The sequence below is a fragment of the Salvia miltiorrhiza genome, chromosome 1 (genome assembly GCF_028751815.1).
Source record: "Salvia miltiorrhiza cultivar Shanhuang (shh) chromosome 1, IMPLAD_Smil_shh, whole genome shotgun sequence".
In the NCBI taxonomy this organism is placed as follows: domain Eukaryota; kingdom Viridiplantae; phylum Streptophyta; class Magnoliopsida; order Lamiales; family Lamiaceae; genus Salvia; species Salvia miltiorrhiza.
Genome location: NC_080387.1, coordinates 13,779,277 through 13,793,888, shown reverse-complemented (window position 1 = coordinate 13,793,888; position 14,612 = coordinate 13,779,277). Strand labels below are relative to the sequence as shown.

At 40.1% G+C, this 14,612-nt stretch overlaps 1 pseudogene; it reads right to left on the bottom strand.

Annotated features, from left to right (window-relative positions):
- Window positions 1–12,336: 12,336 nt before the first annotated feature.
- Window positions 12,337–13,671, bottom strand: LOC131022707 (uncharacterized; annotated as a pseudogene).
- Window positions 13,672–14,612: the final 941 nt, after the last annotated feature.

Genomic DNA, 14,612 nt, shown 5'->3' with positions numbered 1-14,612 from the left:
ATTTACATGACAAAATCGCTTGCGAATCGGTTGTTCTTGAAGCAAAGGCTGTACTCCTACAGAATCTTCGATGGAAAACCGATTGATGATCAACTGGAGGTATTCAATAAGATCATTGATGATCTTGAAAATGTTGATGTGCGAATAGGAGATGAGGATCAAGCAGTTATCCTACTCAATGCTCTCCCGAGTTCATATGATCAACTCAAGGATGCTATGTTGTATGGGAGAGAAAGTGACATCACAGTGGAGGAGGTTCAGTCTGCTCTGAAATCTAAGGAACTACAGAAGGCATCATCAACATCATCTCACAAGAAAGAGGTTGTTGGTGAGGGCTTGACTGTAAAACAGAAAGGGGATAAATCCAAGAAATCCAAGAAGGAATTCAAGAAGGGTAAACAGGAGAAGGAAAACAAGAACTCTGATGATGATGTTCAAACTTGCTATCACTGCAAGAAGCCGGGCCATTGGAAGAGGGACTGCCACATTTGGAAGAAAAGCCAAAAGCAGTCCAACACTACCAAGAAGCAAGAGCCCAAGGAGCAAGAGCAGTGTGACACTGCAGAGGCTTTGAATGTGATGCAAGGTGATTTGGATGACCAATGGATACTGGATTCAGGATGCTCCTTCCACATGTGTCCAGTTAAATGTTGGTTTACTGATTTGCAATTTCAATCGGAAGGAACAGTGGTTCTTGGAAATAACCAGACCTGTGAAATCAAAGGAAAGGGGAGTATAAAGTTCAGACTGCATGATGGCACCATCAGGACTTTGATGGAGGTGAGGTACATCCCTAGTCTGAAAAGGAATCTGATATCCCTTGGATCTCTTGAAACGAAGGGGTATGAATGGAGATCTGTAAAGGGTGGAGTTGTTATCACCAAAGACAACAAGGTCATTTTGAAGGGGATGAGGAGGAATGGTTTATATTACCTTGAAGCAACAGCCATCACAGGGCAGTCCGACTCCATGAAGAAAGATGAATCAATCTTGTGGCATAAAAGATTGGCTCATGTTGGAGAGAAAGGGCTCAATCAGTTGCTGAAACAGAACAAGATCAACAACCCTATTCCATTCAAGGTGGACATGTGTGAGCAGTGCATCTTAAGCAAAAGCAAGAGACTCCCATTTGATACAGGTAAACATACATCTAAAGCTCCCCTGGATTATGTTTACTCTGATTTGTGGGGACCAACACAAACTGAAAGTCTTGGAAAATGGAGATATTACATGTCTATAATGGATGATTACTCTAGGAAGTTGTGGATTTTCATCTTGAAGGATAAAACTGAGGCACTAGAGAAATTCAAAGTGTGGTGTAATGAGGTGGAGACTGAAAAGGCAACCAAGGTGAAGTGCTTGAGGACTGATAATGGTTTGGAATTTGTGTCCAAGGAGTTCAATGATTTCTGCTCTGGAAGGGGAATCCAGAGACACAAGACAGTCCCAGGAACTCCACAGCAGAATGGGGTTGTTGAGATGATGAATAGGACCATTTTGGAAAGGATAAGGTGTATGTTGTTTGACTCAGGGCTGCCAAAGAAATTCTGGGCAGAGGCTGCTGTCACTGCAGCCTATTTGATCAACAAATCTCCTTCATCCGCTATTGAATTCAGAATTCCAGATGAGCTCTGGTATGGTTCTACATCCAACTATTCACATTTGAAGACTTTTGGGTGTAGAGCATACATACATGTCAGACAAGAGAAGCTTGAACCAAGGGCCTTAAAATGTGTGATGTTGGGCTACCCCAAGGGTGTGAAGGGGTACAAGTTGTGGTGCACCGAACCAGGAATGGGAAGAGTATACATCAGCAGAGATGTAGTTTTTGATGAAACACTCATGCCTTATAAAGTAGGGTCTGATCCAGGTAAGGAAAATACAGATGATAAAATTCTGTTGGATGAATTGCTTGATAGAAACCCTGCTGATAATGAATCAGGTGGAGCAACTGGAGTCTCTCAACAAGCTGTAGATGATGAAGATGTTGGGAGCAGCTCTGACAATCTAAGCTCATATCAACTAGCAAGGGATCGAGCAAGGAGGCAGCTCAAACCACCTCAGAGATATAACCAAGCTGAGATGGTATACTTTGCTCTGAGCATAGCAGAGGAACTAGAGTATCAGGGGCCCAAGTCATACGCAGAAGCTATGAAGGGACCAGAGAGAGAACAATAGCTCTTAGCCATGAAGGAGGAGATGAACTCTCTTGAAAGGAATGGCACCTGGATACTAGTGTCAAAGCCACTGAACAAGAAGTTAGTAAGCTGCAAATGGATTTTTAAGAAGAAGATTGAGGTCATTGGAAAGGAGCAGACCAAGTACAAAGCAAGATTGGTGGCAAGAGGTTTCACTCAAAAGGAGGGAATTGACTACAATGAAGTTTTCTCACCTGTGGTTAAGCATACTTCCATTAGAGTTATGCTGTCAGTTGTTGCTCAGTTTGATATGGAGCTTGAGCAGATGGATGTTAAAACCGCATTTCTACATGGAGAGTTGGAGGAGAAGATCCATATGGTCCAGCCTGAGGGGTTTGTACTTCCAGAGACAAGCAACAAGGTGTGTTTACTTCAGAAAAGCTTATATGGTCTCAAACAGAGTTCAAGGCAATGGTACAAAAGGTTTGATGAGCATATGGAGTTGATGGGATTCACAAAATCTGCATATGATAGCTGCGTTTATTTGAAGAAAAGGAATGAAGTTACTGTTGCATATTTGCTGCTATATGTAGATGACATGTTAATAGCTAGCAAAGATAAGGCTGAAATCAAGGTAATCAAAGATGGTTTGAATCAAGAGTTTGAAATGAAAGATCTTGGTGCAGCTAAAAGGAATTCTTGGGATGGATATCGTGAGAGATAGGAAGGCTGGAAAACTATGGTTATGTCAAAAGGATTACATATTGAAGATGTTAAGGAAATTCAATATGCATGAATCAAAGACTGTTACAATGCCTCTAGCTGTTAATCTTCAACTCTCAGATAAACAAAAACCAAAGAATGATGCAGAGAGACACCAAATGATAAATATACCTTACTCAAATTTAGTAGGAAGCTTGATGTACACAACGGTCTGCACTAGGCTAGACATTGCACAAGCTATAAGTGTTATGAGCAGGTATATGGTGGATCCTGGTAGAGAGCATTGGGAAGCTCTCAAGAAGGTGCTGAGGTATCTAAAGGGCAGTGCAGACAGAGCTATTTTGTTCCAGAGGAAGGAAGACATCAGCAAGCCTTCCTTGATGGGATACACTGACTCTGACTATGCTGCTAACACAGACAACAGGAGATCTCAGTCAGGTTACATTTTGTTAGTTGGAAATCTTCACTACAATCTGTAGTTGCATTATCAACCACTGAAACAGAGTACATGGCTGCAACCGAAGCTGTCAAGGAAGCTGTGTGGCTCAAAGGATTAGTGCACGATTTTGGTATTGAGGAAAGTTCTGTAATTTTGAAGTGTGACAGTCAGAGTGCTTTGTATCTTATGAAACATCAAACTTTTCATGAGAGATCTAAGCACATAGATGTCAGAAGGCATTTTATAAGAGATATAGTTGATCAAGGATTGGTGAAGATGGAGAAAATTGGGACAGAGGAGAATGCAGCTGATGCACTGACTAAGGCTTTGCCTACTGCTAAGTTTGAGCATTGCCTTGAGTTGGTAAATCTGCTGATTTGAAGTTTGATACAGATTTAAATGTTTTGGAGGAAGAACTGGAGTTTTTTTGTTATTGTTGTCGATTATTAGCTTAGAAATCTGGTGGAGATTTGTTGTTTATGATTTCGTAAGCTTATAATCTAGCTTGTATACTCTGGTGTTGTAATGTTTACTCAGGTGAGGTTGCCAGAGCAGAGAGACCGCGCCGCTGCCAGAGCAGAGAGATCGCGCTGCTGGCAGAGCAGAGAGATCGCGCTGCTAGCAGAGTAGAGAGATCGCGCTGCTGGCAGAGCTGAGAGATCGCGCTGCTGCCAGAGTCAGAGCCGAGGCATATCAGAGTCAGAGTTGCCAAGGCAGAGTCAACACTCCATAGACAGAGTCAAAGTTTCCTTTGCAGAGCTAAAAGTCATAACTGTTTTGCATAACGGTTTCTTTTATGGTTGTTTACAGCTCGTTATTTTCAAAGCTTGCTATATAATGAGCAATTGGGTGTCTAATGTAGTAACACCAGTCAACACTTGTAACACCTTGTAAAATTCTCAGTTCGCGAATCAATAATAGAAGCTCTCTTTCTTGGTCCCGTGGATGTAGGGTTTTAGCCCGAACCACGTAAATTTTTGTGTTCATCGCAATTTCTTCGTCAATTTTCTTTACACCCGCAACATCAACTGACGAACGTGATGTTAATGCAATACTTTTATGATGGGTTAGTGCAAACTGCCCAATTCATGGTGGACAGCACTGCAGAAGGTAACATAGCTCGGAAGACTGCAGCAGAGCTGAAGGAGATATTCAAAACATGCGGAGAGCTCTCAACAAAAGTCGGTGCGTGGAAAGAGAGTTGAGGCCAGCGCTGTGACGAACCAGTTTGAGATGCAGAAACAATTGGCCTCAATTATGCGCGAAGTACAGCAGCTCAAGTTGAGCCAAACGGAAGCTGCACCTGTCCCTGCACAGAGCATAAATTATAATCAAGGCAAGCAGAACTTCAATGGCGGATGGAGAGGTCAGCAGCAAGAAAATTTTCAACCTGCTCAACAATTTTAGAAAGCTCCACAGCAGAAGTCAGCCTTAGAAGATACTATGCAGTCGTTTATGGAGATGACCAAGCAAAACATGGAGATGACCAAGCAGAATTTGGAATCTCAATCAGCAACCATAAAAAGACTCGAGACCACCGTAGGGCAACTGTCGGGCGCGCTGGACCAGCTACAGCAGCAGCAGAGCCAAACTCATCAAGTGTTAGCTCTGGCGAGGATGCCAGAGCAGACTAGGCTGCCAGCTCTAACTCGACAGCCAGAGCAGAGGAGAGAGCCAGCTCTGACTCGGCAGCCAGAGCAGAGGAGAAGGATGACAGAGCAGAGGAGAGCGACAGAGTTGATAAGGCCAGAGCAGAAACTTCACAAATCAAGTACGCCATATCAACCACCGAAGCCCAGCCCGCCTCTACCCCCATCAATTGTTGATCCAACCCAACCAGTGCCAAAGAAAGAAGATCCAGGAAGTTTCATTATTGGTATTGGTTTGGATCGAGCTGGAGAATTCACCGGCATGTTAGACTTGGGTGCGGCAGTCAATTTGATGTCGTATGCTATTTTTCAGAAATTGGGCAGGAAGGAAGAGGAGCTTAAAAGCACGAAAACGAGACTTCAACTAGCTGATGGGGAAAATTGTAGCACTCGTGGTATTTTAAAAGATGTTGAAGTCATGGTGAGAGGAATCACGGTGCTAGCCGATTTTGTTGTGCTCGAGGCAGGGCATGGCATTATAGGAAAGAATGGGCAACTTGTTCTACTTGGTCGGCCTTTTATGGCTACTACCCAGACGCGCATTGATGTGGGTTCTGGAACTTTGAGCATGGCCGGGTCTGGTAGATCAGTAACATTCTCCGTTTTTAATAAAAAGCCTATTATTTCTAACTCTTCAATGCATATCTGTTCTCTTGTAGAGATTGCTGACCAGGAGGAAGAAGTAGAAATTTTCAGAGCTAACTGTCTTTCGCCAACGCTGACTATTCCAGCTCTGCCGCTGGAGGACAGAGCAGAAATTCTTCAAACAGCTCTGAACAGCGCCCCAGCTCAGAACAGCACGTACCAGAATTGTGCTGAGGATAAACTGATGTGCACCAGCCCGTAAAAGGATATAATTATACAGGATTTTCTTGATAATTTGCAGGATGAGGAAGCATTTGAAGATCAGTTTTTGGCCAAGCTTTCAATCGACGTTAATGCCGTTCATGAGGTGCCAACTACCATGAAAGAGGATGCAACCGTTGAGGAAGAACGGGCTGATGTGCTGCCATGCAAGGATGGTACCGTGCTAAGAGTGCAGAGTGTACCACCTTTGGAAGAGAAGAAAGAGGAGAGATCTTGACATAGCTCTTGGTTCGAGAGAATGATGACTGCGATGAGCTCTGCTTGCTCATTAAGAGGACCCGCAACTAAACTGGAGGATGATGTGCTTTCACGAGGACTAATTCAGCTGACGTTTCATAGCGATTTTGGTTAAGGGATCCTCTAAAGTTGGGCTGGAGACTTTAACTCTAGCGCTTGGTGGGAGGCAACCCACCGTTGGTTTGTTTTTAGTTTTTGTTATTCTTTGTTTTCCGTTGTTTGTTTTGCGTCTTTCCTAAGTTTTTGTTGCTTGCGCGGATACTTTGATGTGGTGTTCATGTTCTAACTTCAGCGCTGCAGTTCTAACTCTGCTGCCACCGCTGCCTCACCAGCGCTGAACTACCCAGCTCTGCAATGGCCAGTGCTGCATTTTTTTTAGCTCTGACTCTGCCGTGCAGAGTCAGCGCTGACTTCTACTTTGCAGCGCTGCCATTCTCCACTCTGCCACAGACCGCAAATTCTCTTCTTCACCACCTCGCACGATGCTTCAGTGTCTCAATACCGATAATTAGGGACGTTTTCTCAACTCTTTTTATTTCTTTTGTGCCATGAGGACATGGCATGCTTTAAGTGTGTGGGGGTGTTTTGTTGCTTTTATTTTCAAAAATTGGGCGAGATCAATCTTTCTATGCTTAGTTTTTTTTCTTTGATACTTGCTAATTTTTATGAATTTGTGGAAGAGAACATGGTTTTTGATGTGAATTTCGGGTTTGTGTTTGAATGGTGGTTATTCTTGTTTTACTTATAATATGTGTTTCTTGATTATGCAAAGAATTATGAGTTTTGTTGCAACACGATTGTAAGTAAGTAAAACGTGATTTGTCCGGTAGATGCTAGAAGGAGTGTTGTCATTGTGATTTCCTACGATCGTATCTTATATGTGAAAAAACGCTGGAAACCAGCTCTAATTTTGCCAGCTCTGAAACATCTGGCCTGTTCTGAAACGTTACAGCTCTGAGTCTCTGCTTCTCTAGTCTAACTATGAGCATGGGAAACCACGTGAAAAGACTTTGGATTACATTCAAATGGTTTTTATTTCACGAACTATGGCTCAACTGTCGAAACTTTAAGCACACAAAGTGTGAAATTGGTGATATTGATTATAAAGGCGATCACATTAGGGAATTCACTTCTAGCGGAGAATTGGGTCTGATTGAATTGCTTACATTACTGTTTTGTTGCTTCTTAAACTTTGAGTTACTTGCATGATCGAGAGATGTGTGTTGATTGTAAAATTTTGAATTGACTTTGAGAATGTTTGGATTGGAAATTAGCATGGTTGAAATCAATCTCTTCCTAGGATTCATACGGATTTTGCTTGAGGACAAGCAAAAGGCTAAGTGTGGGGGGGTTGATTTATGCCTAATTGTTCTAATTTTAGGGGTTTGTATGAGCTTTATTTTAAGATAATCTTCTGAAAATTGGTGTGTTTTATGGTGTATTTTATGCTTTGCAGGAGATTTAGGTTTTCGAGATGAAGAGTGCAAATTTTGGAGAGTTTGGGTTAAGAATCGTGTTTATGTGCATACTCTGGCGTGCCAGAGCAGAGAAAGCCCGCGCCAGAGCGGAAGCCCCGCGCTGCAGAGCAGGGCAGATGCACTCGTCAGAGAAATCAAAGCCCAGAGCAGCGAAGTTAACTCGTCAGAGTAGAAGAACCAATCTCCAGAGCAGAGAAACCAATAGCCAGAGGAATCAACGGTCAGACCAGAGGAATCACTAGTCAGAGCAGAGGAACCGAATACCAGAGCAGAGAAGCCAACAGTCAGAGCAGACAAGTGCGTCAGAGCGGAGGTCCGTTTCTCTGACGGAAGCCGTTTCTCTGGCGAGGTCCATTTCTATGACAACATCCGTTCCTCTGGCGAGAGCTGCGAATTCGGCCAGAATGGAGATGACTTGCAGCGCGCGTCACAGCTGGAAGTTGCCTTATCTTACACGATTTTATTGCCTTTAGAGTTCTACTTTGCATGGCAACTTCCATGGTGATCCATAGGGATTCGAAGTCTATAAATAGGGCCATACTTTTCATTGTAAAAAAAACCTTTTGCCTTAGTTTTAGACGCCTTTGAGACCTTTTCCCATGGCATCCGAGACTTAGGAATTTTATTGCTTTCATAGTTCTAGTTTCGATTTCTGTTCTTAGTTAGTTTAATATAGTTCTTTTAATTCATGTTTTAGATTAGTTTCCGTTTAGAGTTGTAATTACGTGACAGATTACCTCTCGAGACGATTTACGGTATTTATTTAATCAAGTTTATTTATTTGCTTTTTCCTGCGTTTCCTTTAAATTCTGCAATTTAAATTATGCACTTTAAATTATGCAAGTTAGTTTCTGCCTAGTTAGATTAGATTAGAAGTTTTGATTAAAGTTATTTAAATTTGATTTGCCTAGTTAATTCTTTACTTTAAGTTGGTTTAATTCTTGCCTAGGGTTTAATAGTTTCACGCCTAGATAATTTTAAGATTAAGTTTTATTTAAGTTTAAATTACAAGCATTAGTTAATAATTCTTTTTCATGCCTAGATAATTCTTTAGTTTAAGTTTCTAGTTAAGTTTATTTTCCCAGCTTTAGATAATTTTACAGCTTTCTTGTGACATAATTAATTGCCCTTAAGGATCTTCCTTGAGAGATGACACTGGGTCAACTTACCATCACTAGGATGTCCTTGTTCTATTGCAAGACAAACTAGAGGTGTTCTAGGTTGAGTCACTATTCCCTGAGGTGTTCTAAGGATTTTAATTCCTAGAATCACGTCAGCTAATCTCATATCTTTCATGTCAAAGTTTCTCTTTAATATCTCCTTGGTTTCTATGATTATTTTATTGTTGCTACCCATAATTAGCATATCATCAACGTAGAGACAAACAATGACAAAATTGTCGGATGTTCCTTTAATGTATACACATTTATCACATTCATTGATTTTGAATCCGTTTGCCATCATTGCTTGGTCAAATTTCTCATGCCACTGTTTGGGAGCTTGTTTGAGTCCATACAAAGACTTTACAAGTTTACAAACTTTCTTTTCTTGGTCGGGAATCACGAACCCTTCGGGCTGTTCCATATATATCTCATCTTCTAAATCTCCATTTAGAAATGCTGTTTTTACATCCATTTGGTGAATCTCAAGATTATATAATGCGGCTATAGCAAGTAGCATTCTAATGGACGTAATTCGAGTGACTGGAGAGTATGTATCAAAGTAATCATACCCTTCATTTTGTTTGTAGCCTTTAACTACTAAATGTGCTTTGTATTTATCAATAGATCCATCGGCTTTGTACTTCTTCTTAAGAATCCACTTGCAACCCAATGGTTTATTTCCCAGGGGAAGATTAACAATGTGCCAAGTGTGATTGTTTAAGATTGACTCGATTTCACTATTGATAGCTTCACGCCATAGATCGGCATCAGGACCAGACAATGCTTCTTTGATTGTCTTTGGTTCATCTTCTAAAGTATAAACTACGAAATCCGAACCAAACATTTTTGAAGTTTTTGTTCGCTTCCCGCGCCTTGGTTGCAGTGTTGGTTCACGTGTTGGTCCATTATCCTTAAGCGAAATTTTATCATAAGTTATCTTTTTCAAACTTATATCATTCTTCTCTTTCTTGGGAAATATATTTTCAAAGAATATGGCATTTCTTGATTCTATAATCATTCCCTCATTCATATCGGGTACTTCCGATTTGTGTACCAAGAATCGGTACGCACTACTATTGTTTGCATATCCAATGAAGATGCAATCAACAGTTTTTGATCCTATTTTTATTTGTTTGGGTTTAGGTACTTCAACTTTTGCTAAGCACCCCCACACTTTTGTATATTTATAGGACGGCTTCATACCTTTCCATAATTCATATGGAGTTTTTTCTTGTTTCTTTTGGGTTAATTTATTCAAAAATTTATTAGCCGAAAGAATAGCTTCCCCCCACATGTTATGTGATAGGCCTGAGCTTATCAACATAGCATTCATCATTTCTTTCAATGTTCTGTTCTTACGTTCTGCAACACCATTTGATTGTGGAGAATAAGATGCAGTCGTTTGATGAATAATGCCATTTTCACGACAAAATTCTTCAAACAGTGCAACATACTCACCTCCTCGATCACTTCGAATCATTTTAATCTTGGTGTTTAGTTGATTTTCAACTTCATTCTTGTATGTTTTGAAAGCTTCGAATGCTTCGTCTTTGCTTTTCAAAAGATACACATAGCAAAATCTTGTGCAATCATCTATAAATGTTATAAAGTAATTCTTTCCACCTCTTGTTTGCACAAGTTTTTAAATCACGTAGATCGGTGTGAATCAATTCAAGAGGATTTCGTTGATCTTTCCACTGAATGAAAAGGAGATTTTCCCATTTTTGCTTCAACACAAATTTCACATTTTTGGTGTTGATTGAAGGACATCTTTGGCAATAAGTCTAAATTTACTAAACGACGTAGTGTGTTTAGATTTGCATGTCCTAATCTATCATGCCATAAATTAGGAGATTCAACCAAGTAAGTAACCTTTTTCTTTATTTCATTATCACGTACAAGTACAGGGATAGCATTAAGCTTGGAAAGGCCATTATCTAGGTAGCCTTTTCCTATATAGCGAGCATTCTTGGTCATTACAACTTTGCCTGCTTCAAACACTAGTCTAAATCCGGCGTTGCACAAAGCGGATCCTGAGATCAAGTTCTTGTGAATGTCGGGAACATGCAACACCTTTTGTAGGGTTACCTTGAGTTCCGACGTCATCTTGAGCACAATGGTTCCAACTCCGTGGATAGAGGATGCGGTAGAATTGCCCATATACAGTTTTCTGTCGCCGGAAAGAGCTTCATACGAGGAGAACATTGTTTTGTCGCCGCAGATATGCCGGGTAGCACCGGTGTCGATCCACCATCCTGTTGGACTGCCGACCATATTGACCTCGTTTACGACGGCACACAAGTCAAGTTCGCCTAAGTCGAGGGGCACAGACTTTGTCTCCGTCACGTGGGCTTGATGGTGACCATTGTGCTTGTCTTTCTTCGGTTTGCGACAATCTTTTGCCATGTGACCGGGTTTGCCGTAGTTGAAGCAATCTCCTTTGATCCTCTTTTGACCTTTTGAGTCTGGATTTTTGCCTTTGAACTTGCGTTTCTTCTTGTTGCTAGATTCGGCTAGATTTGCTTTTGCCTCCATGGAAGTTTTGTTCGTCTTGTTTTCGAAGATTCTATTGTCCTCTTCGATTCTCAAGCGAACGATCAAGTCTTCAAGTCCCATCTCCTTGCGTTTGTGCTTGAGATAGTTCTTGAAGTCCTTCCAAAGTGCGCCTACAAAGCGCCCATTGCGACAAGTGCGACGTGCACATGCTCGGCCTCGGCCTCGGACTCGGACTCGGAAGGTGCTTCGCACCTTCCTCGTAGGAATTTGAGTTTTAGCCTTAGAAGGCTAAGTCAAAACCCACTTGGGTGCACCATATGGTCCACCATAGAGAAGCACACTTGATTGTTCCTTTATGGTGGAGAGCACTTTATAAATAGCTTTCAACTTCCTTATTTTTTCAATGTGGGATGACACTCCACATTTCCATTTTCAATGGCTATCTTTTGGCATTTAATTACTCATTCAATTCTTAATAGATTTGAACAAGTAAATATACCAAATTAATCTACTCAAAATGTAGATTCCAAATATGCCATTTAATTCCATTAATTACAAAGTAATTATGGACTAATTAAGCCATTTATTCCAATAAAGTAAAGTCAACCTCCAATGAAAGACTCACTCCAGTGCATTTTATTCGGGTCTCGTAGTATCTGAAAATTGAGTCAGAACAAGTACACGGATATCCTGATAGTATCATATCCTTAGACTACCCACAGTCGTGACACTCACTCAACCCAACCTTACTCCACTTTTTAATAAAATATTCATTTCTCTCTCATCCACCTACACAACCCACAACCTAACACAATTTTTACACCCAATGGTGACACCGACCCAACCTACATATTTTTCTTTTCACTTTATTTTTAAATTATCTTAATATCTAAAATAAAATATAAATTAAAATTACATATTTATTTATTATATTTAATAAATAAAATAAATATTTTTTTAAAAAAATTGTAATTATATTATAATTAAACATTGTCATATATTATAATCGATATTTAACTCAATCACAAAGGAAGATTACAAGAATTAAATACACAACTGAAATTAAATATAGCAAAGATTTAAAGTACAATACGTGAAATTTAAAAATACAATTAGCAAATACTAATTGTCAGTGCCAAATTTTTCTCATATGTGCTCAATCAAATCACCTTGAAGAGTCCTATGAGCTTCTCTATTGCGAAGTTGATCTCTATTAGTCATATAAGTAGATAAGCTCGCAATACGTTTAGTAGAATAGCGAAAATGTTCGTCATCTTCTGTTTGTACTCTTGTAGGTGTATCCATAAAAAATTCTGTTGGATCATAATAATTTTGGTAGGTATCTCGTTCATCCTCGACTATCATATTATGCATGATTATACAAGCCATCATAATTTTTCCCATCAAAACTTTATCCGAAACAAGACATGGGCGTCGTAGAAATGCAAATCGAGCTTGTAGGACTCCAAATGCTCGCTCAACATCTTTTCAGACAGACTCTTGGTGTTGAGCGAACAACTTATGTTTACGGATCTGTGGAGAAGTAATTGACTTGACAAATACAGCCCATGAAGGGTATATACCATCAGTTAAATAATATGCCATATCATAATGACGGCCATTCACTACGTAATTAACCTTTGGTGCTCGACCTTCTAAGACATCATTAAAAATAGGAGATCGATGGAGTACATTAATATCATTACACGAACCTGGTGTTCCAAAGAATGCATGCCATATCCACAAGTCATATGAAGCAACAACTTCCAAAATGATTGTTGGTTTTCCATTTCTCCCAGTATATTGGCCGGCCCATGCATTAGGACAATTTTTCCACTCCCAATGCATGCAATCAATACTGCCAATCATGCCTGGGAAACCACGTTGTTCTCCAACATAGAGCAGCCTTGCCAAATCTTGTTCATTAGGCCTTCTAAGATACGTACCACCGAAGCAAGATATAACACCTTCCACAAAATGGACTAAAGCATCTCTTGTAGAAGATGAACTCATTCGCAGATACTCATCGACAACATCGGAAGATGTCCCATACGCCAACACCCTCATGGCTCCAGTACATTTCTGCAATGATGAAAGACCTACTCTGCCGGTGGCATCTCGTCTCTGTTAAAAAAACTCATCATTAGCAGTAACAGCTTCCACTATTCGAATGAATATCGATTTCTGCATGTGAAATCTCCGCCGGAAGATTTCTGGAGTATACGTTGGGCTGTCACTGAAGTAGTCGTTGATCAAACGCTCTGCACCAAACTTGCGTTTCCTATCACAATATCTCCTACTGGCTGTTGGAATTTGATTTCCTACAATCAAATTATGATTGTTTATGATCATATTTTGGATGATGCTATCAAGTTGACGATTTTGTTGATAAACTCGTTCTTCCCATTCATCAAGTTCATTGGAATGGGAAACATCAGAACTTGAGTCTGAATCAACTGAATAGTTTTCATTCACAGACATATTTGTATGAGAAATGGAAAAATAATAGGGTGAAGGTATACTTGAGCAAAGAGTGAGATGTGTTTGTGTTTTATTGAGATGTGTTTCATCTGGCATTTATAGACTAATATTTAAAAGTGGGATAACAAGTGCATGTGACTGCACTTAAAGCTTTGTCAGAATTGGTCAAATGCTTTGGGAACCTAACGGATCCAATGCTATTCAAGTTTACATGAAATGACAAGTGCATGTGGATAGGAAAAAATGACAAGTGCATGTGACTGCACTTAAAGCTTTATCAGAATTGGTCAAATGCTTTGGGAACCTAACGGATCCAATGCTATTCAAGTTTACATGAAATATATTTTTTCATTAATTAAACATAAAACAAGTACATAACTTCAATTTGCGAAAACTAAAATCAGACAAATAGAAAGCACACAAATTAAAAGCACCCAAATAAAAAGTACATAAACTAAAATTACATAGAAAGCACATGATTAAAATACATTCACTCTCCAAACAAAATTTTAGTTAGTTGACGTTTCATCTCTTCGTCTTCTGGAGATAAGTGATCTTTCGCCAACAATTGAAGCAACATTTTTTCTTTCATCTTCATTGCGTTTCTTTGTAACTTCTCGCGCTCCAATTCGATTCGAGTCTTTATTAACTCAGCTTCGGCATCTCTAGTGAGTCTCATTGCACGAAGTTATGCAGCAACAGCAGATTCATGAGTAGATTCAGATTGTGAGACCTTACCTTTTCCTTTCCTTTTTGCCTTATCTCTTCCAATGGGACGAGTCGCAGTTGACTGTTCAGATGTTGGAGTTTCTGGATTAGAAGGGATAGAAAATCCCCCATTTTCCGAAGTCTTTGATCTTTTCGAACTGCCTGGTCATCAACATCTTCACTTTGACGAAAAACATGGGTGGTATCATGACCATTCCACTTGGGATGTTTAC